Genomic DNA, 23,820 nt, shown 5'->3' with positions numbered 1-23,820 from the left:
ATTGGTTGTCATGCAGAAGAAGCCGCCAAAGAAAGCTCTTAAAAAAAATCGGTGTACCAAATGACGGTGAAGAAGTGCTAAAAGAAGCAGATGCAGGGAGAGGGAGCTGAGTCTCATGCACAGCACACATGACTGGGAAACTTGGACTCCTGAGTTCTAATCTGAGCTCTGACTCAGACTCCCTCTCTTGCCTTGCTGGTAGCATCAAATCTCTGAGGATACGGCTACACTAGCTTGTTAGTTTGAGCTAGGTAGGGTAATGAGGGCAAGTGGAGTTGCAAATGAAGCCCGGGATTTAAATATCCCAGGCTTCATTTGCATGTTCCTGGGCGCCGCCATTTTTCAAACCCCCTTAGTCCGAACTCCGTGCCCACGGCTACATGTGGCACAGACTAGGTAGTTCGAATTAAAGATCCTAATTCGAACTACCGTTACTCCTCATGGAACTGTGAGCATGGAGTTCGGACTAAGGGGGATTTAAAAATGGCGGTGCCCGGGAACATGCAAATGAAGCCTGGGATATTTAAATCCAGGGCTTCATTTTCAACTCCACTTGCCCTCATTACCTACCTAGCTCAAACTAACAAGCTAGTGTAGACATACCCTGACTGTTTCCCTATATGTAAAATAAGAATAATGGTATCTTGCAGGGGTGTTTATAAGGAATCTTGTACAGGATGGAGTACTATGCACCCCCCAGCAGTCAACACATAAGTAGTTAATGTTTGTCGGGTATTTTCTTCATACTCTGCTTTATTCATTATAACTACAGGTTGGACCTGTCTTGTCTGGTACCCTCAGGAACTTACTGGTACCAGAGGTCAGTGTTCTCTAGAGCATTACCAACACTTCCACTGGTTCCTGGGCTCTTAGAAGACAGTTAGGGGTGAATTAGAGCTAAATAACAGCACAGAAGACTGAGAACCAGGACTGGTGACTGTAAACAAATTTTATGGGAAACTCAGCCACACTCATGGTAAGTGGACATCCAGCTAACTAAAATCATGCCGGACCATGAATGTTGCCAGACCAGAGAGTGTCCAACTAGAGAGCTTCAACCAGTAGTATAAATTGTGTGCCTGCACGGGTGTGGTAGAATCATGTTGGGCACACAGAAGAGTAATTTTATTCTCTTATTCCAGATACCCCTCTTTTTCCTACAGCATTCTCATCCCATTCTTCTAGTTGCTCCTGTGCTTTCTTGAAATTATTGTAAGCTTTCTGAGGCAGGCAGCATGTGTCCTTTTCCATTCTGAGAGGTTATGTCTACACAGCAGTGTTATTTTGGAATAACTGATATTATTCTGAAATAGCATAGTCTGCGTCTACAGTACAAGCAGTTATTTCACCATAATGTTGAAATAATGTCAAGCTGGAGGACTTCTTACTCTGACTCCTGTAACCCTCATTTCATGAGGAGTAAGGGAAGTTAGAGGAAGAGCGCTCTATCTCGGACTTACTGCTGTGTAGACAGAACCAAAAGCCGAAATAAGCTATTTCAACTTAAGCTACGCAATTGACGTAGCTCAAGTGCGCATACCTTATTTTGGCTTTAGCCTGCTGTGTAGACGTGCCCTGTGGTACCCTAGACACTGCTGGGGGCTGTGAAATACCCTACATGCTAAATAACAAGCAGATTATGCTGTTAGCCACAGTCCTTGGCAAAAGGCTCTGTGTACATACATCGCCCCCATGGGACACCTCACAAACCCCCTTACTCTCCTCAGCACTTTGGGGGCAGCAATTTGTGATTATTGTTTTTTGAGTGCAATATTCACCTACTATAGAAACACTCAGTTCCATTGGCTGGCAGAGGTGTGTGAGAGAGCATCTGGCATGGAGCCCATGAGCTCTTTCCACCCAGATAAGATCCAGGAAACTGTAATGGGGAAGGGTGTGTTTATGTGTGTTGGGGAAGAGGGTAATTTTTATTCTGTTTGTGACAGTCTGGTGCCAATTTAAATACACAGCTGGTGGTTTTAATTGGGATTTTGCATGAGGGAAACATGCAGGGGACGAGGATGAGATTTGGAAACAGCGTAGCTCCTACATATACAGTAAATCAGGCATTAAGGGTTGAATTGTCAGAGGAGAACCAGTCCAGTTTTTCAAAATGGTGTAGGGTGTTGGATTTGTGCTGAGAGAGCTAGGGCAGCAAGCCACTATATTCTGAAAGAAATTAATATCATTGACTCAAAACTTCCTTCCTGATTGAGCCTAAGCAGAAACATGTTTTTAAATACAGTAATCCTCAAAGAGCCTTCTAAGAGGCCAGAAACTCTCATGTCAGTTACAATTTCCATGTTTGGTGCTGAAATCCTTGAGCTGTGGCCTGAGGTGTCACTTCATAATACATTTTACATGAGCCTCAAAGGTATTTTTACAAGTTTATTTTTGGGGGGTGAAAGCTGCAAGGACAAAGTCGTGCCCACTGGAGGTATGATGCTGAGTGAATATGAAAAGAGGACTGAGGTAGGACAGCTATGAGGAAGGGGAATGAGAAAGTGAAAAAATGCTTCTCCCTATGGAAAACTTACCATCCAAATAAGTTTCACTAAGCAGAAAATTGCAAGCAGCGTGAAAAGCCATCCGAAGATTGAGGAGTATAAAAGCTAGCACGGACCCTTCTATGCCTGCAACAGTACTGAAGTGTGGACTGTAGCACATCTCTGCTTTTAAGAACATAAAGAGTCGGTTTTGCAAAAAGAGCTCTCATTTCATTTCAAAAGAGATGTGGAATGAAAATTCAGCTGAGCCTGCTTCTGTCTGACTGCCTACTCACAGGTGCATTATTCTAATGCCACAAAATCTCTTCTGTATATCATAAGTGGATGAAGCATCTGCGTGCTACTGTCCTTTCATTAAATATGGTGCAAGGTCTACCGCCTGTTTTGTGAATTGGAACAAATTTGGATATCCAAGCAGAGCAACACGTTTACTAAATCAATCCTGAAAACCTTTGCTTTTGTAAGAGGTGTCAATAGTGTTAAAGGGCCAGATAATCATCACGTAAAGATTGGTGAGCTCTGTTGTAGTCCATGAAGCTATGCCAATGTGCACTCCTTGAAGACCTGGGAGAAAGAAACAGTTTTATTAGATTACAGACTACATATCAGTAAGGGTATGTCTACACTACAGCTCTAATTCGAACCAACTTAGTTCGAATTAGTTAACTAAGCTAATTCAAACTAGGCATTAGTCCTCGTAGAATGAGGTTTACCTAGTTCGAATTAAGCGCTCCGCTAGTTCGAATTAAGTTCAAACTAGCGGAGCGCTAGTGTAGCGCCTATCAAAGTTAATTCAAAGTTAATTCGAACTAACGTCTGTTAGTTCGAATTAACAGTTCGAATTAACTTTATAGTGTAAACATACCCTAAGAGATTGCAGGAATGGGCTCTATGGGAATACAATTTACCTCACAACTGTTTGTTTATTCTGTGCTGACCTAACCCTGATGACTATCTGAAATTCTAATTAGGCTCTGCTAACAGGGAGGAAAATCTCTTCTTTTTTATCCTCTATTATGATGCCCTGGTAAAGGCATTTCATGAGTCACTGCACATGCTATTTGGAAAGATTTAACCAAAGTACATGTGGTCATCTGATAGTCACCATTACAAGGCAAGTAATGGTGCTGTTGATTTGCTAAGGGCTAGATTCACACAGTTACTTCAGTACCTAGTCCTCAGAATTAGGTGCCCAAATCTTGGATTTCAGAGCCTAAATTCCAGTTTTAGGCTCAATTATGATTCACAGCATTCCTTCTAATCCCTGTAGGCACCTCCATTCTCTTGCCGCCTAAATTTTCAGGGTCACATTTCTCCGGGCACATAAGTATCTGTCTTTGAGCATGTTCACTGCTGCCTCCTAGGAATCTGGATGCCCATTTCATGAGTGATTCATGAAACAGGGAAGCAAGTTTTTGCCACTTGGGGTCTGATGGAGTAGGTCTGTTCAGAGGCCACCTACCAGATTGGATCCCATTTAAAATCTGGGTGGTGGTGGCGATGAGGACAGCCTTATAACTTTTTGCTCTGTGTGTTAGTCCCAGATTGTCATTAAAGGCCAGATTATGATCTCAGTTGACTTCAGTGGAATGACTCTGGAATTACTGCTTGGGTGTAACAGAAACTTACCGTAAATCCCTGTGGCATACTTACTCCTCGCCGTGTGCCGAGGGGAGGGAGGAGAGCAGACAAATGTACATTACTGTGGGAAAATATAAAAGAGAAAAAGATTTGCAACGTCTAGCATCCCCAAATTATTTCAAAACTAAAATGACTGTCTTCCCACTCCTTAGATTCTCTTTAGCTTCTGAGCATAGCCATGGTGAGCGAAGTAAGCGAGTATTTGTAGCTGCCTTGAAAACTCTAATCTTTAATGCTTTAGTGAGGGGTTAGAAGCCCCATGTTTTGCAGGCATCCCATACAACAGGGCTACTCAATTTTGGAAGCCCCAGGGGCCACAATGAAGCCCAAAGCACATGCCAAAGGCTGCAACTTAAGCGTGGTTGCACAGATTTGCAAATATATGTAAATGTATGCAAATAGCTTCTTTCATACTGATGGGCATGAATACAAAGATTAAGGCAAGACTACACAACATGCAGCCCCATTTAAGTCCAATCTGCTGATATTAATAAAATGCAATATTTACCCGATTCCCACCTATATTGAAGGCATGTGCCACTGCCCCACCCCAATCCCCTTTGCAGGGTGAAAAATCCCAGACATCTTTCTCCTATTAAAAAATTTGACCGGACAACAGGTTAACATGTAAAAACAAGGACGTGTCCGGGAAAAAACAGACGTATGGTAACCGTACCCAAGCCCCAGCGCAGACCTTTCTCATCCTGACCTTGCTGCCTGACTCCACCACTCCCTCACTGTCTCACTGCCCAGCTCTGCCACTGCCTTGCCACGTGCCTCCTGTCGCCCTTGGCAGCTCCTGCACATGCGCCAGTGTGGTCTGGCTCGGGGAGGTGTCAGTGCCATGTTGCACAGCTCTGCTTGTGAGGAGGTGCTGCCGCTGTGGCAGATGTGGCAGGCGTGCTCTGCTGCTGCCTCTTGCCGCCCCCCCACCGGCCGGCAGCTCCTGCGCACATGGCTTGGCTCAAAGCCGCGCGGCTCAGCACTCGGCTTGGCGCTCCCCCTGGAGCCCCAGCAATGAGGCAGGCAGGCAGCCTGGGAAGTGGCTCAAGGCGCTGTGGGCCACATGTGGTCTGTGGGCTGCATATTGAGTAGCCCTGCCTTACAAGGTGCACATCCATTTTAAATATTCCTCTTTTACACTGAAAATATCAACACATTTAAAAAGAACTTGAAACCTTGGGATAGAGAAATGTATTGCCTTGTGTTAACGAGCACGTGCATAGAGTCATCGTGGATAGTTCTCTGAAAACATCAACTCAATGTGCAGCGGCTGTTGAAAAAGCAAATAGAATGTTAGGAGTCATTAAAAAAGGGATAGAGAATAAGACAGAAAATAGTGTATTGCCTCTATATAATCCCATGGTATGTCCACATCTTGAATACTGCATACAGATGTGGTTGCCTCATATATATATATATTAGAAAAAGTTCAAAAAGGGACAACAAAAATGATTAGGGGTTTGGAAGGGATCCAATATGAAGAGAGATTAAAAAGACTTGGACTTTTCAGCTTAGAACAGAGGAGACTAAGGGGGGATATGATAGAGGTCTACAAAATCATGAGTGGTGTGGAAAAAGTGAATAAGGAAAAGGTATTTACTTTTTCCTACAATATAAGAACTAGAGGTCACCAAATGAAATTAATAGGCAGCAGCTTTAAAACAAACAAAAGGAAGGTTTTTTTCACTCACCACACAGTCAAGCTCTGGAACTAATTGACAGAGGATGTGGTGAAGGCTAGGACTCTAAGGCTACGTCTAGACTGCAAGCCTCTTTCGAAACATACTCTTTTGAAAAAGAGCATCTAGACTGCAAGCAGTACTTTTGAAAAAGCAAGCCGCTTTTTCGAAAGAGAGCACCCAGGCAGTCTGGATGCTCTCTTTCGAAAAAGCCCTGTTTGCATTCAAGAACGCCTTTTTTCGAAAGAGCACTTTCGAAAAAAGGCGTTTTTCTTCGTGAAATGAGGAGTACCGCCGTTGAAAGAAAAGCTGCATTCTTTCGATTTAATTTCAAAAGAACGCGGCTGTAGTCTAGACGCAGGTGAAGTTTTTTCGAAAAAAGGCTACTTTTTCCGAAAAAACCCTGCAGTCTAGACACAGCCTAACAGGGTTCAAAAAAGAGCTAGATAGATTCATGGAGGTTAGGTCCATCAATGGCTATTAGCCAGGATAGGTAGGAATGGTGTCCCTAGCCTCTTTTTCTCTGAAGGTGGGTGACGGGAGGGATCATGTGAGGATTACTTCTTGTGATCCCTCGCTCTGGGGCACTGTCGAAAGACAGGATACTGGGCTAGATGGACCTTTGGTCTGACTCAGTTGCGTACTTGTGTTCACAGGCTAGCCACTTTACCCTGATGTGATAACAACAGTGAATCAGGATGAGTCATTCCAGATCCTTTGTTTTGTCAGTTTCGTTATCAGTGATGTTCGCATACATCAGAGATGGAAAAGCCCTATTAGATCATCATGTCTGTTTCCCCTGCAGGATGTTCTCTAATGTTGTTAATTATTACTAACACAGAAACTGCATTAAAGGGCAAGTGGTGTATATTTGTGTGTCTGCCATTATATTCCTGTACAAAATCAGGTGAGGCTAACTCCTCATCTAGCTCAAACTGGTGTAGGTCTCCAGTGAATGGCACTATGTTGGTTTGTGTCAGTTGCTAATCCAGCCCATAACCTTTCATGAGTACAACAGGACTAAAACTGCATAGCTGACTGACGGCAACATTGTGAGACTTAATCACGTTTACAAATTGCTCTGAAATCCTTGCCGGAAAGATGCTATGTTCGACAAAAGCAAATTATTTACCATTTGTCTTGTGTGCCACCTTCCAGCTTTTATTTTGTTTTGTTCTATTTTTACTGATAGAAAAGATCATTTTTTCAAGAGCAGGTAAATAATTCCCTTCTTTCTTGACCCCCTTTTTGTCGTATTATTTTATTGTGTACTCTTGGCCTTACCACACAGACATGGTAGTGTATCGTAGTAGAGCTGTGTAGAAAATTTGTTGTGGCTGGCAAAACAAGCAGAAATATGTATGGGGAAAACAGCCTTTTAGCAGCAGACTTTGGTGTGAAAGGTGAAAATGGTAAAATGTGAATCTGAGCGAGCAAATTTGCCAAAACTAAGCACAGGAGGTGATGGAGTGGTGGGGGGAAGGTATCCAAAGCTGAGCATTGCTAAGAAGCCAGGAGCTGCTGAAGGATTCACATTGTAATTCATAGTGACATTCACATGCCATCTCTCACATCCCCCTTCAGCCCATTTGCATTTTTTCCAATGGAAAGAAATTGACCCCAAAAGAAATCCAACATTTTTCTAATTTACCATGTTATCTCTTTGTGCTGCACCCCTGTATGATCAGCTTTTCAGAGTCATGTATACAATAACTGCTCTCCCCCTCCTTCTCTCTCTCTGCTAACTGGTTGGCAGACCAAATAGACAATGCTAGACAACCCTGGAGATTGAAGTCCTTCCATATACTACCTCCGTAACCTGTCTCAGTCCTTACCGCTGGTTGTAATGATGTTCTGGTGACCTGGTTACTAAGAGCTCGTCTACACTGTTACTTTTAAACATGCTTAATACTACAATGCCCACCTGGAGAAGTGAAGGAACAGATTGACAGAGCCAGGCATCAGGAGTTTCCTATTAAGGACAGACCCAACAAACAAAGCAGCAGAATGCCCCTGGCCATTGCCCAGATACTCCAGCTAAAACCTCTCCAGCACACCAGCGAGGGTCTACAACCTATCCTGGATGACTACCCCTTGCTCTCACAGGCTTTGGGAGGCAGGTCAGTCCTTGCTCCCAGACAGCCCTCTCACCAGCTACACACCCCACAACAGAAACACGAATACAAGAACCTATCCCTGCAACAACCCCCGCCAAACCTGTTATTGTTTTCAGTGATAAGACTGTTTAGTTACCTAGGATAGTGATAGAAAAGTAGCCATGTTAGTCTGGTGTAGCTGAAGCAAAATACAGGATTATGTAGCACTTTAAAGACTAACAAGATGGTTTATTATATGATGAGCTTTTGTGGGCCAGACCCACTTCCTCAGATCAAATAGTGGAAGAAAATAGTCACAACCATATATACCAAAGGATACAATTTTAAAAAAATGAACACACATGAAAAGGACAAATCAAATTTCAGAACCAAAGAGGGATGCGGGGGGGGGGGGGGGGGGAAGGTAGATGTCTGTGAGCTAATGGTATTAGAGGAGATAATTGGGGTAGCTATCTTTGTAATGGGTAAGATAACTAGATTGTTTGTTGAGACCAAGGTGTAAAGTGTCGAATTTTAGCATGAATGACAGTTCAGAGGATTTCCTGTCAAGTGCAGATTTGAAAGGTCTTTGAAGCAGGATGCAGGTGAGTAAGTCGTTGAGACAATGTCCTTTCTGGTTGAAATGGCAAGAAACTGTTTTTTCTTTGTAATCCTGTCTAATATCTGTTTTATAGGCATTGATCCTTTGGTGAAGTGTCTGAGACGTTTGTCCAATGTACATAGCAGATGGACACTTTTGGCACATGATAGCATACATTATATTTCTGGATGCGCAGGAATATGTGTTCGTGATCTTATAACTCACTTGGTTAGGTCCAATAATGGTATCAGCAGAGTGAATATGTGGACAAAGCTGGCAGTGGGGTTTGTTGCAAGAGAAGGTACCAGGGTTGGTATTAGTGTGGTATGTCCTGTGGTTGTTGGTAAGAATTATCTTGAGGTTAGGTGGTTGTGTATAGGAGACTATGGGTCTGTCTCCCAGAGCCTCTTGGAGTTTGGTATCCTGTTCTAGTATAGGCTGCAGTTTATTGATAATTTGTTGGACAGGTTTAAGTTGGGGGTTGTAGGTGATGACAAGTGGTGTTCTACTGTTGGTTTTCTTGGGTCTGTCTTGAAGTAGATGGTTTCTAGGTATTTGTCTGGCTCTTTCAATTTGCTTTTTTATTTCTCCGGGTGGGTAGTTGAGGTTTATAAATGCTTGGTAGAGATCCTGAAGTTTCTGGTCTCTGTCAGTGGGATTAGAGCAGATGCGGTTGTATCGAAGGGCTTGGCTATAGATGATGGATCGTATGGTGTGTTCTGGATGGGAGCTGGAAGCATGTAGGTAACTGTATGAGTCAGTGGGTTTTCTGCAGAGAGTGGTGTCTAATTTTCCATTGTTGATGTGTACTGTGGTGTCCAGGAAATGGATCTCTCGTGTAGAATGGTCCAGGCTGAGGTTGATGGTGGGGTGTAGGTTGTTGAAATCTCTGTGGAATGTCTCCAGTGTTTCTTGGCCATGCGTCCAGATCATAAAGATGTCATTGATGTAGCGTAAGTAGAGAAGTGGTAAGAGGGGACGGGAGTTGAGGAAACGTTGTTCTAGGTCAGCCATAAAGATGTTAGCCTACTGTGGGGCCATGCATGTACCCGTGGCTGTGCCGCTGATCTGGAGGTATAAGTTGTTCTTAAACTGGAAATAATTGTGGGTGAGAACAAAGTTACATAGGTCTGCTATGAGGTTGGCAGTGGTGTCCTCTGGGAAAGTGTTTCTAATTGCTTGTAATCCGTCTTCATGTGGGATGTTGGTGTATATAGCTTCTACATCCATGGTGGCAAGGATGGTGTTATTGGGGAGGTTATCGATGTTTTGTAGTTTCCTTAGGAAGTCAGTAGTGTCTCGGAGATTGCTGGGGGTGTTGGTTGTGAAGGGTTTGAGAAGAGAGTCTACATAGCTGGATAGACCAGTAGTGAGCGTTCCAATACCAGAGATGATGGGACATCCGGGGTGTCCAGGTTTATGGATCTTGGGAAGCAGATAGAACAATCCTGGTCGGGGGTCAGAAGGTGTTTCTGTGTGGATTTGTTCCCGAGTGGCTGTAGGAATTTGTTCTCACCCACAATATACCTCCAGATCAGCAACACAGCCATGGGATTCTTAGCAACAACCACAGGACATACCACACTAATACCAACCCTGGTACCTTCCCTTGCAACAAACCCCGTTGCCAGCTTTGTCCACATATTGACTCTGCTGATACCATTATTGGACCTAACCAAGGATATGTCTACACTACAGCGCTAATTTGAACTAACTTAGTTCGAATTAGTTAATTTGAACTAAGCTAATTCGAATTAGCGCAGCTAGACTTAAAAACTAGTTCGAATTAGCGTTTTGCTAATTCGAACTAGCATGTCCACACAGAGTGGACCCTGAACAGAGGCTAAGGATGGCCAGAAGCAGTGCCGGCAGGGCATCAGATGAGGACTTAGAGCATGGAGCTGCTGTCTCAGGCTAGCCAAGGGCTGTGCTTAAAAGGTCCTGACCCCAACCCTGGACAGACAGTTCTCAGGGGTGCCCCGCTTGCAAAGCAGTCCTGGCTTGGAGTGCCCGGAGTACCCACACTGGGCACATCACAGCACTTGGCCATCAGCCCAGCTGCACTTGCTGCAGGCTGCCATCTGGGAAGATGGGACAATTGGGGGGCTGCAGGAGAGCTTCCACCCCCAGAAGCCCGCAGAGCCAGCCCAGTCCTCCCCATCGGGGGCTCGTACCCCATTCCTCCCTCACCTCCTTCCACTTACCCTTCCCTAGCCCCCCTTCCTGATGTACAAAATAAAGAAAATGTGTGGTCAAAAATAGAAACTCTCTTTATTGAACAAAACTGGGGGAGACTGGGAAAAGGAGGTGGGAGAGGGGAAGAGAGAGGGTGGGAGAGGGGAGGGCAACTACAATGATCAGGGGCTGGGAACAGGTCCCATATGAAGAGAGGCTAAAGAGACTGGGACTTTTCAGCTTAAAAAAGAAGAGACTGAGGGGGGATATGATAGAGGTCTCTAAAAGTATGAGTGGTGTGGAGAGAGTGAATACAGAAAAGTTCTTCATTAGTTCCCATAATAAAAGGACTAGAGGAAACCAAAGGAAAGGAATGGGTAGCAGGCTTCAAACTAATAACAGAAAGTTCTTCTTCACAAAGCAAAGAGTCAACCTGTGGAACTCCTTGCTGCAGGAGGCTGTGAAGGCTACAACTAGAACAGAGTTTAAAGGGATCTTATAGAAAGTCATGGAGGTTGGGTCCATGGAGTGCTATTAGCCAGAGGGTAGGAATGTTGTCCCTGGCCAAAGTTTGTGAAAGGCTGGAGAGGGATGGCACCAGACAAATGGCTTGGTCACTGTCTTTGGTCCATCCCCTCCAGGGTCCCTAGTGTTGGCCGCTGTCGGCAGACAGGCTACTGGGCTAGCTGGACCTTTGGTCTGACCCAGGACAGCCATTGTAAGCTCAGGGCTCAGGGTCGGGGGTCTCACTGGACCACCTTGATTTTCATGCAAACCTGCTCCTGGGTGGCCAGGCTGGCAGCTCTCCTGCCCTAGATGGCCACTTTCCTGTGCCTAGTGCAGAGGTCATGGACGAGGTCCACGATGTCTGCTCTGGACCAGGCGGGTGCCCGCCTCTTGTGGACCAGGGCAGGCTCCCAGGAGCCGCCAGCCTGGTCCCGGGAAGAGGGGGAGGGCTGGGGGGCATCGGGTGGCTGGCTCGAGCCGTGCCAGGTGGAGAGTCTGCTGGCTGGGTGCTGGCAGGCTTGCACCTGGCACGGGCACTGTAGCCAGCCCGTGCCCCTTTAAGGAGTCCGGGGCCGGGAGGGGGGCAGTAGAGTTTTCCTGGTGTTGGCCACCAGGGAAAGCTGGGAAGGGTTAGCCTCCCAGTAGTTCGAATTAAGGGGCTACACAGCCCTTAATTCGAACTAGTAAGTTCGAACTAGGCTTAGTCCTCGTGGAATGAGGTTTACCTAGTTCGAACTAAGCGCTCCGCTAGTTCGAATTAAGTTCGAACTAGCGGAGCGCTAGTGTAGCGCCTATCAAAGTTAATTTGAACAAACGTCCGTTAGTTTGAATTAACTTTGTAGTGTAGACATACCCCAAGTGAGTTATAAGATCATGAACACATATTCCTGCGAATCCAGAAATATAATTTATGCAATCATGTGCCAAAAGTGTCCATCTGCTATGTACATTGGACAAACGTCTCAGACACTTCGCCAAAGGATCGATGTCCATAAAACAGATATTAGACAGGATTACAAAGAAAAAACAGTTTCTTACCATTTCAACCAGAAAGGACATTGTCTCAATGACTTACTCACCTGCATCCTGCTTCAAAGACCTTTCAAATCTACACTTGAAAGGGAATCCTCTGAACTGTCATTCATGCTAAAATTTGACACTTTACGCCTTGGTCTCAACAAACAATCTAGTTATCTTACCCATTACAAAGATAGCTACCCCAATTATCACCTCTAATACCATTAGCTCACAGACATCTACCTTCCCCCCCTTCCCCGCATCCTCCTTCTGTTCTGAATTTTGATTTGTCCTTTTCATATGTGTTCATTTTTTTAAAATTGTATCATTTGGTATATATGGTTGTGACTATTTTCTTCCACTATTTGATCTGAGGAAGTGGGTCTGGCCCACGAAAGCTCATCATCTAATAAACCATTTTGTTAGTCTTTAAAGTGCTACATAGTCCTGTATTTTGCTTTAGTTACCTAGGCTGAGCTAATATAAACCAATCACTACCTGTGGTAATGGCTAGTGGCTGGGATACTGGATAAACACCTAGGCCGCTTCCAACCAATTCATTGCTCAGCCATAGACTTCTTGAAGGACAAGGATTTTCAATCTTTTGCTTTTGGAGGTTCCCTTTGCAGCATGCTATAAAATTCCATGGGCCAGCTGTGCCACAATAATTATTTTTCTGCATTATCAGGGAATTAAAAACCATTGCCCGGGTTGGCATTAGGGGGTGGCAAGCCAGACAGTTGCCTGGAGCCTGTGAAGCTCAGTTGCTAAGGCTTCGAATTCCACCGGGGGTGGCGGGGCTGAGGCTTTGGTTTTCTGCTCACAGCCCCTTTCACCACAGTGGGGCACTGGACCCTGGGGCTGAAAACTACCACTCTAGGACATTTGGCAAGTCACTTGTTCCTGAGTTTCCCATGTGTAGAATGAAGAATGTAGAATGAGTTTCCCATGTGTAGTCCCATTCTCACTGGAAAGCCCCTAATTTTTTTGTCAGGCAATATCAGGCTGAGGGTGGTACAAAAGTACCTAGATAGATCAAGCCTCCTGGGGTTAGGATGAAAGTTTTCCCATCTGCCTGTCATTGTATAATTGTCTAGGGTGTAAAACATTCCTTGCCATGCTCTGAGGCATTCAGTACTGGCCGCTGTCAAAGACAGAGGATTAGATTAAATGGACCATTGGCCTTATCCAATGTGGTCATTCCTTTTTCCATGGACAATCTCCATCCTAGTGCAGGAATTTTGCCCTTCCCTGACCCTTTCTTTGCTTCTCTGTAATCTCTCTTCTGTCTGGCTCTTCTCCAAGCATCATGACTATTAGGTAAAGCCTTCTTCTCTCCAGTCTCAGACTTCCTGAATCTCTTCTCTTCACTGACTCTCCATCTCATATCAAGTCTTCTCTTCAGTCAGATTTGCTCTTCCTTGTCTACGCATCTTCATTTTTAGCTCCCTCAATTATTGTTTGTATGATGCTGTAATTTATGTTTCTACCCTAAAATGCCTTTGCAATAGAGATGGACTGAAACCAGAACTCTGAATCCAACCTTCCCCTTCACTTTTGGGTTTTGATTTGGATCTTGGCTAAGACCTGAATTTAAAAATTAGGCCCATCTCAGCTTTATCCCATGGCACTTTCCATTAGTCAGGTCCTAGATGGGGAGATAGATGTTTGCGGTGGCACAGTTTTAATTGAAAACAATAAGGGTGACAGAATCATGTGAGAGGGTTGCTCTCAAATGACCTTAAATGTGACCCTAATATTGACCTTACATATATGTGATCACTCATCTGACGCTGATGAGGACAGTATAGCCACATTGCTTGGAAATAATAATATGAAACCATTTATCAGACTCAGGCTCAGATGTCTTTTATTTTATTGTTTGTTGATAATATAACACTTTTTATAGTACTTTCATGTACCGTTCAGTAATTTTGCATGACTGGCATAATCCCACTTGTATGGAATTTCCATAGGGTAAATGAAGGCAGGCCTATATGTGTCATATTATTTGACTGTGTGTTTTACATGTATTTTAAGAATGTGATTTTTAAAAGCACTACGTCTTGGCCTAACTCCACTTCTATTGAAGTCAAGGATGAAAACCCTTAATAAGGACTGGAGGTAGGTGGGAAATCTGTAATTTTACTATGGCTCCAGGACCTAAGCCTTATGTACTTCGACTGGAGAAAAATTAGACCAAGTTTTCTTTGGAAAATCCTATCCTTAAAATACAGCAGAGATAAAGTATTATCATGGCTAATTAACATGCTCTGAACATTTGTATGATGACTGAAAAGACAGTTTTCAAAATTTATTTTCAGCATATGCCCTCCCTAGAACTGTCCACCTTAGTCTTAAGATGGGTTTCGTTCTGTGCTTGGCCACACCATGTTATTTCATTGATGTTATGCCTGACTGCAACATAGCTACATCCCACTGTATTGCTGCCGTACTGGTCTAGTGACTTTCATGTCTGCTTCATGCATTCTCTCATGATTTTATCGGGGACAGCTGAATAGGAATCATCTAATACGTGAAACTACCTTGTCAGTTATCGCACAATAAATACAAACAAAGTTCACCAGCCCACAGCCAAAGGTAAATTTTGCATACATAAATCAATAAAGGTGTATAGGCGGTAAATGGTATGTGTGATAGCTTCCTGGATTCCTTTATTTCCCCTTCCCAAAGTTCCTCACAGTGATGGTGAAAGTCAATTCAGGAATTTCTACCAATCACCTCAAATTAAACAATATGTCAGCTAAAACTGGGTAGAGAATAGGGTAACAAATTAGAAGAAGTGGGTTTGTATTAAGGGGTTATTTTTAAGTGAGGATTTGAGTTCTGTTTTCACATGCACATGATTTTACCCGCCCTTAAAAAATGACCATGATTTCCTGGTCACCGCCACTTTGCAAATAGGGAAGAAAAAAATACAACTTTGTCAAATAAACTGTTGACAATGAATAGTTCAAGCAGACTCTGTCATACTCCTCCAGGTTTGTTGACCTCTGCTCCTGAGCTGAAGAGGTTCCCTAACCTGTAAGATCACTTTCAGAACACATTGTAAAGTTACAAGGAAGCTCAGTCATTGAAACTGGGTTCAGATTCTTTCAGTCTTTTAAAGGAGACAGAATCTGTTTCACAGACAATATATTTGATATACAAATCCTTTTAGAATCAATATCCTTCTACCCCTCCCTCAGCTCTTCTCTCTGAGGGAACGTCCCTCCCCCTCGCACCGGCCAGCACAAGGGTTTCTACCATTTAAGTTTCACCCAAGTCCTACAGTCCCCTGACATTGTCAGTCATGGTGTACTAATAAGAAAATAGCAGCCATTGCTCTCTATGTTTACTAAACCCATTTCCCATGCTGAGGATAATTGGCTATGTTACTGTCTGCTTTTGTCAGTCTCAAATATATAGTAAAAAGCTGTTATCTGGCTCTCAATGAACCAGAAAGTTCAATTAATCGGCATTTCTGATATCTCCCAATACACATTTTCAGTCTAGCAGCTAGGACTAATATACTGCCCAGCGTGTTCTGCAATTGTACATTCTGCAATTGTATTCTAATTCTTTGAAAATTGGCATTTCATTGGTAAAGTATAACTCTCAGTTATCCAGAATGTTCCATTAACCAGCACCCTCTATTTCCCCAACATGCCACGTATCAGAGCTTTTACTGTATTTTAAAAACTATTTATTTATATTATATAGATTTGGCCTGATTCAGAAACCACTAAAATCAATAGGAGACTTTCCATTAGCTGTGATGGGATTGGATCAGGCTGTAGTGCTGTATTTATTGAGGTTCCTATTTTATTTACTATGTGTATTAATTAGGGTGGTGCTTAGAAGCCCTAGCTGAATTCAAAGTCACACGTACAAACACACAGTAATAGGCTGTCTCAAAAACCTGACAAGCTAAATAGACGAGTCAGAGGAACATTATCATGCCTAATTTAGTGGCAGTGAGGGACAGAGAGGCTAAGGGAGGAATCCACAAAGTGACTTAGGCACTGAGGGGACTTTACCATAGTGCCAAGTGAGTTTAGGCACCCACAGGATTATTCAAGGTTTCTGTGGACTGCAGTAGAGCCCAAACTGGATCTTTAAAAACCTGGGGGTTTAGATGTCTGGTCTGGCACTAAGGCACCTAAGTAACTTTATGGTTCTGGCCCTAAGGGACTTTCCCAGTGTCACACAGGAGATCTGTGATAGAGTTGGGACTTGAATACAGTTCTCTTGAGTCTCATTTTAGTTGCTTAACCACAAAGTCATCCTTCCTTTCCAAACTAGCTTTTGTCTTTATTTTAATTAACCGTAGGCTGCTTAATCACATCCTGAACTGATGCAGCTTAACAGAACTTGTTCATATTAGGCTTGTCAGAAGGAAATAGAGGGATATTATGGAAAACGGTGCTTAATGATTTTAATATTCATAATTCAAAAGTGAACTATGGTTGTGGCACAAATGAAGCGAGATGGTGCATGCTAAGAAAGGGAAACAATGAGAGTCAAGTAACAAAGAGTAGATTTTGAAGTTAGTGACTCTTCCTTATGGGCTATCTTTCTACCAGAAGAAATGTGGATTGACCTGTTTTTCATGGCATTACCCCATGTTTTGCATACTTGTTAAAGGTGTGCATGTGTCAAAATACCCTCCCAGCCTGGATGCCTGGCCACTCTAGGAGCTCGTAACCTCTTAGCATTGCTCTTTTTCTCATGAAGCTTGGGTTCCACTGGAATTTCATTGTAATCTATCCATCTCTGCAGAAGGTTTTGATATAGATGAACTGAAAAATTCTGATGGAAAATAAATGAAATGTAAGCCCGTTTCATTCTAACACCATTCATTTTAATACAGCTGAATGGAAACGTATACATCTACAAACATGGAGTGCATGTAGAATGTGAGACTCCATCCTAGAAAGCCAGGACTTTGAAAAGGATTTAGGGGTCTTGGTGGTCAAGCAACTGAATTTGAGTGTTTAATCTGATGTTGTGGTGAAAAGGGGTACTGTGATCCTTTGATATATGAACCAAGGAGTAAGACTTAGGAGTGGGAGGGTGATTTTTACCTCTGTCTATGGCATAGATCAGACTGATAATGGAATACAGGTTGGACCTCCCTGGTCCAGCACCATCAGGACCTAACTGGTCCCGAACGAGAGAATTTTCCAAACCAGGAGAGGTGTCCCCCACCACCGGCCTCTTCTACCCTCACCTCAAACAGACTGTCCACCCTGATGCTGCTGGCCCCCCTGACCTCGGGCTGCCATGGGTGGCCAGGGTTCTCCAGTCCCTGGCCTCGCACTGACCTGAGCTTTCTGAGTTCTTTGGTCCCCAACCTTGTGCTGCTGCGGGCTGCCAAGGTTCTCTGGCCCCGTGCTATCATGATTGACCAAGGTTCTCTGGCCTCATGCTGCAGTGGGTTGTTGGGATTCTCCGGCCTGGCCCGAGCACTTTTGTGGGGCTCTGACCCCAGTGCCCCCATCCTCCTACAATTAAGCTCCCATGTTCTCTGGTCCAGGAGCATCCATGCCGGATCAGAGAGTACCAGTTTTCAGAGATTCAACTTGTACTTGTGTAAAATTCTGGTGTCCACATTTTAAAAAGGATGTTGAAAAATTGAAATATATATTGCAAGTTATTGGGGATAATTCCCAGATCAGGTAGACATACTTATGCTAGCTCAGATGACCCCATGCTAGCTCTAATCCCTCTTGAAAGTCTAGGGGACTTAGGGTATGTCTAGACTACATGGCTCCATCGACAGAGCCATGTAGATTAGTTTATTAGATGTAGGAAAATGAAGTGGCAATTTAAATAATCGCTGCTTCATTTACATCAAAATGGCTGCCGCACTGTACTGATCAGCTTTGGTGGCACAGCGTGGTAGTCTGGATGCTCCACGGTCAACAAGGGAAGCACTTGTCGACTGCCCCGGTAAACCTTATTCCACGGGGCACAATGGGGCGGTCGACAAGGGCCCCATTGTGACTGCGGAGCATCCAGACTACTGCGCTATGCTGCCAAATAGCTGATCGGCTCAGCACGGCAGCCATTTTGATGTAAATGAAGTGGCGATTATTTAAATCTCCACTTCATTTTCCTATGTCTAGAAACCTAATCTTCATGGCTCTGTCGACAGAGCCATGTAGTCTAGACATACCCTTAGAGTCCAAAGGACTTAGGTGCTTTTGGAAAGTTTATAACCAAAAAGCCTGGTCCTGAAAGCTGCCTGGCACTCTGGGCACGTCTAGACTACGTTTTTCTTTTGAAAGAAGATTTACAAATTTGGTGTGAAAACCTCAAAAGAGGTTTTTTTGAAAAAGCAAGCAGTCTAGACGCGGCTCTTTCAAAAAAAAATCCCTTTTTCAAAAGAACCCTTCTTCCTCAAAAAATGAGGTTTACAGAGTTCTTTCAAAAAAGGGTTGTGGTTTTTTTTTGAAAGAACTGCATCTAGACTGCTTGCTTTTTCAAAAAAACCTCTTTCAAAAAAGTGATTGGAAGAAGATATGCAAATTCAGCATGAATTTGCATATCTTCTTTTGAAAGAAAAACATAGTCTAGACGTGCCCTCATTCTCATTTACTTTCCAGCATTGTACATAAGGGAGGTGTTTTAAAGTAATGTGTAAATGTTAACTCAGAAAACACATCAAATGTTCATCGCTTCCATCCTTTTGTGTAGCCTCATGACACGTGAGGAAAAAAACAGTCCATCACTTTTGCTGGTCAGCCTGCACAGCAATCACCAGGGGAAAGTGAGACAGCGAGTGGGGGAGATTTAGCCATTGTGACCTTGGGATTCATAAACATACTGAGGCTGAGCACATGAGGAAAGTGGTTCAATCTCTGGTGGAGGAGGACGTAGATGGTATTGTTCTATGTCTCTTGGGGTACGTCTACACTACAGCGCTAGTTCGAACTAACTTAGTTCGAATTAGTTAATTCGAACTAAGCTAGTTCGAACTAACGCATCTAGAACTAAAAACTAGTTCGAACTAGCGTTTTGCTAGTTCGAACTAGTAAGTCCACATTGAGTGGACTCTGAACAGGGCTTAAGGATGGCCGGAAGCAGTGCCGGCAGGGCATAAAAGGAGGACTTAGAGCATGGAGATGCTGTCTCAGGCTAGCCGAGGGCTGCGCTTAAAGGGTCCCGACCCCCACCCCGGACACACAGTTCTAAGGGGTGCCCCGCTTGCAAAGAAGTTCTGGCTTGGAGTGCCCTGAGTGCCCACACTGGGCACATCACACCACTCGGCCATCAGCCCGGCTGCACTTGCCGCAGGCTGCCATCTGGGGAGAGGGAGTAATTGGGGGGCTGCAGGAGAGCTTCCACCCCCAGAAGCCCGCAGAGCCAGCCCAGTCCTCCCCATCGGGGGCTCGTACCCCATTCCTCCCTCACCTCCTTCCACTTGCCCTTCCCTAGCCCCCCTTCTTATTGATGTACAAAATAAAGATAACGTTTCTTCCAACATTGACTCTGTCTTTATTGAACAAAACTGGGGGAGACTGGGAAAAGGAGGTGGGAGAGGGGAAGAGAAAGGCTGGGAGAGGGGAGGGCAACTAACATGATCAGGGGTTGGGAACAGGTCCCAGATGAAGAGAGGCTACAGAGACTGGGACTGTTCAGCTTAGAAAAGAGGAGACGGAGGGGGGACAGGATAGAGGTCTCTAAAAGCAGGGGTTGGGTGGAGAGGGTGCATTCAGAAAAGTTCTTCCTGAGTTCCCATAAAGAAGGACTAGAGGACACCAAAGGAAAGGAATGGGTAGCAGGCTTGAAACTAGTAAGAGAAAGTTGTTGTTGTTGACAAAGCAAATAGTTAACCTGTGGAACTCCTTGCTGCAGGAGGCTGTGAAGGCTAGAACTAGAACAGAGTTGAAAGGGAAGTGAGATAAAGTGATGGAGGTTGGGTCCATGGAGTCCTATTAGCCAGAGGGTAGGAGTGGTATCCCTGCCCAAAGTTTGTGGAAGGCTGGAGAGGGATGGCACGAGACAAATGGCTTGGTCATTGTCTTCGGTCCATCCCCTCCAGGGTCCCTAGGGTTGGCCGCTGTTGGCAGACAGGCTACTGGGCTAGATGGACCTTTGGTCTGACCCAGTACGGCCATTGTAAGCTCAGGGCTCAGTGTCGGGGGTCTCAGTGGACCCCCTTGATTTTCATGCACACCTGCTCCTGGGTGGCCAGGCTGGCAGCTCTCCTGCCCTAGACGGCCACTTTCCTGTGCCTAGTGCGGAGATCGTGGACGAGGTCCACGATGTCCGCACTAGCCCAGGAAGGTGCCCGCCTCTTGCGGTCCAGGGCAAGCTCCTGGGAGCCGCCAGCCTGGTCCCGGCAAGAGGGGGTGGGCTGGGGGGCATCGGGTGGGTGGCTCTGTGCTGTGCCAGGTGCAGGGTCTGCTAGCTGGGTGCTGGCAGGCTTGCACCTGGCACGGGCACCGTAGCCAGCCCGTGCCCCTTTAAGGGGTCCGGGGCCGGGAGGGGGGCATAGAGTTTCCCTGGTGTTGGCCAGAGTGGCCACCAGGGAAACCTGGGGAGGGCTAGCCTCCCACTAGTTCGAACTAAAGGGCTACACAGCCCTTAGTTCGAACTAGCTAGTTCGAACTAGGCGTTAGTCCTCGTAAAATGAGGTTTACCTAGTTCGAACTAAGCGCTCCGCTAGTTCGATTCAAATTCGAACTAGCGGAGCGCTAGTGTAGCGCATAGGAAAGTTAGTTCGAACTAACGTCCGTTAGTTCGAACTAACTTTGTAGTGTAGACATACCCTTGGTGACTTGCCAAAGAATGCTAACAACAGCCTTATAAAAAGGTCAGTCAGTTAGTCTGCCTAACTCCATGGCATCCTTCATAAGAAGTGCCTCTGGGCACTTTTTAGAAATACAGATGCACCACTGACATATTTAACAACAAAATAGTTGAGAGTGCTCAGGCAAGAGTCAATGCAAACACATAGGTTCTAGGTGTAGACCTTGTGGTGACCAATCGAACATGTCTGCTGGAAGATCATTCTCTAAATGCAGGACTGTACAGCTATGCCTTGTGTGGGCTGGGAATAACAGGCGAGATCATTCTTTGAATCCTCTCTGATTGCAGTGCAACATACATTTAAGGTTACATCAACTCATCCCAATATATAGGGGATAAGCTACTGGAGATTTAAAAATGATAGTCAGTCGCATAGGTGGATAGACAGTAGCACCAGCCTAATATCTAGAAGAAACATTTGTATGTCTTATAATCCACAGAACAAAAAAAAAAAAAATAAAAAAATAAAAATTGTAAATCAGGTGTGGTTATGAGAAAAGAATGAACTAACATAGAGAAAGAAAGGTACAGAGGTTTCAGGATGAAAGAAGCATATCTAGCCACTCAGGCTGTGTCCAGACTCAGGGGTTTTTTCGGGAAAAGTAGCCTTTTTCCGAAAAAAACTTCACCTGCGTCTAGACTGCAGCCGCGTTCTTTCGAAATTAAATTGAAAGAACGTGGCTTTTCTTTCAACGGTGGTAAACCTCATTTCACGAGGAAGAAGGCGTTCTTGAATGTAAATAGGGCTTCTTCGAAAGAGAGCATCCAGACTCACTGGGTGCTTTCTTTCGAAAAAGCGGCTTGCTCTTTCGAAAGTTCCGCATGCAGTCTAGACGCTCTCTTTCGAAAGAGGCTCTCTCGAAAGTATCTTTCGAAAGAGCCTCTTTCGAAAGAGGCTTGCAGTCTAGACATAGCCACAGTGAATATGTTTCCTTTAAGGTCACGTTAAAGTTTGTGATCATTCACATCTAGCTCTATGACATGAGTAGCAGCTGATAATTGAGTTATATGTACTATTAGCAGGGAGCTGGAGAATAAATTGCTCATAAATAAATGCTCAATGAACCATGGCTTAGTTTTCATCTGAATTTCATTTGTGGCAAATGCTAGACAGCTAGGATTGAGCTCCAAACAAACAAAGAAGTAGGACTTGGATTGAATGAAGAATTAGATACTAGTCCTAAGAACTGCAGTGTGAACTATTATTAGAAGAGCAGGTAAAAGAAATCTGTTGAAAAGCATAGAAATAAGAATCAAACCCTGTGGGATCTCAAGGTATGCTAATTAAAGTAGCAACAGTAGCCAATGGCAGTAAATTAGTGAGGAAAGAACTAGCCTGTCTAGTCATTTTGTTGGGACTGATTCCATACTCCTACCAGTGTGGATGATGGGTAATGTCTCTAAAGCCAAAGGAGTTACACTACACCCTAGTGTACACATCAATGTAGTATGAATCAGATCCAGCTGTCCACGTTAGCCCCGTCATCCTGATTCCATCATCCACTCTGTGGTAAGTGACAGACAAATCCAGCACTACAAGAACGTCTGCAATATTTAACCAGAGTGAGAAGTGATTAACAAGTCTCTAAGGCAGACTCTAATTGTAGTATGAGACTGACCTTCAAGCTCCCATGGCAGTGGCAAATGAGCCTAGATTTCACTGGGTAGAATTCATAGTCATTTCATTGTTCCAGTTTGGTGATATTCCTCTCTGCCTGCCAGTCAATATTCTTTTGGCCTTGTTTACATTAACTTTTCCCCTAGCATTTCTCACTATTGCTACCAATGATGTAATTCCCCAGATGCTAACAATGTTGAGTAAACAGAGATGCACACCAGCATTTTAACTGTTGTCTACATTTACTTAGGGTGATTAAGATGCCAGGGCCCAGTCTGCAATTGTGCTCCCAACAGTGGGGTTGCTCCGGTGCTAGCAATGGTAGGAAATTATAGGGTGAAATAGGCCTTGGTTCTATGAACTTTGACTGCTCGATTCCTTTCTCATCAAGCTCCAATTTGTAGCATTATGCTCAGTGTTTCCTGACATGGCACTCTATAAAAACACCTATTGTTGATTCAGATTTTCTCATCTCCTACTAAGTCAGTTTTATAATTTTAACCTTGTATGGACCGTATACTAACTATTTATGTTGTAACTTGATAGTCTCCCTTCTTGTCTATTGGTACTTCACAGGCTCTTACTCAGCTGTTGTTTTAATTCCATAGCTCATTCTTTCAGGATGTAGCCAGTTAAGATGCTTTATGCCACTACATTACTCTTTCAGAGTTGATCGATCATTCATTCATTCATTCATTCATTCATTCATTCATTCATTCATTCATTCCTGAATGTTGTCAGACCACTGCAATATATTGCAAGTGCCTGTGCCTTGTGTCCTGTTTCATCTCACTGAATACATTTACTTTTCATTATGAAGAAAATCCGGGGCTCACATGGGACATGCTTTTGTCTAAAGCACAGTAAAATCCTCTGTGTGTTTTTAATTCTGCACCATATCTTTCAAAAAAATGTTGAATCACAACATTTGCTGCCAGACGTTCAGGCACGCATTAAATTATACGCCAACCTTCTTTAGATACAACTCAGTGGGGGAGATCAAAATTGCTCCCCATGAGACTTAAATTAGCTGCAAAGCAATTACCTTAAGTGAAAGAAAAATGATTCCATTAAAAAAATCCTATTTCAATGAGAATTTAAGTAGTAGATTAGCTATAGGTAGCTGTACCAGTGATGGGTGAAACTCACCCAGTTG

This window comes from Pelodiscus sinensis, chromosome 3 (genome assembly GCF_049634645.1).
Source record: "Pelodiscus sinensis isolate JC-2024 chromosome 3, ASM4963464v1, whole genome shotgun sequence".
Lineage (NCBI taxonomy): Eukaryota > Metazoa > Chordata > Testudines > Trionychidae > Pelodiscus > Pelodiscus sinensis.
The sequence above is the reverse complement of the archived record's forward strand: the minus strand, read 5'-3'. Positions refer to the sequence as shown.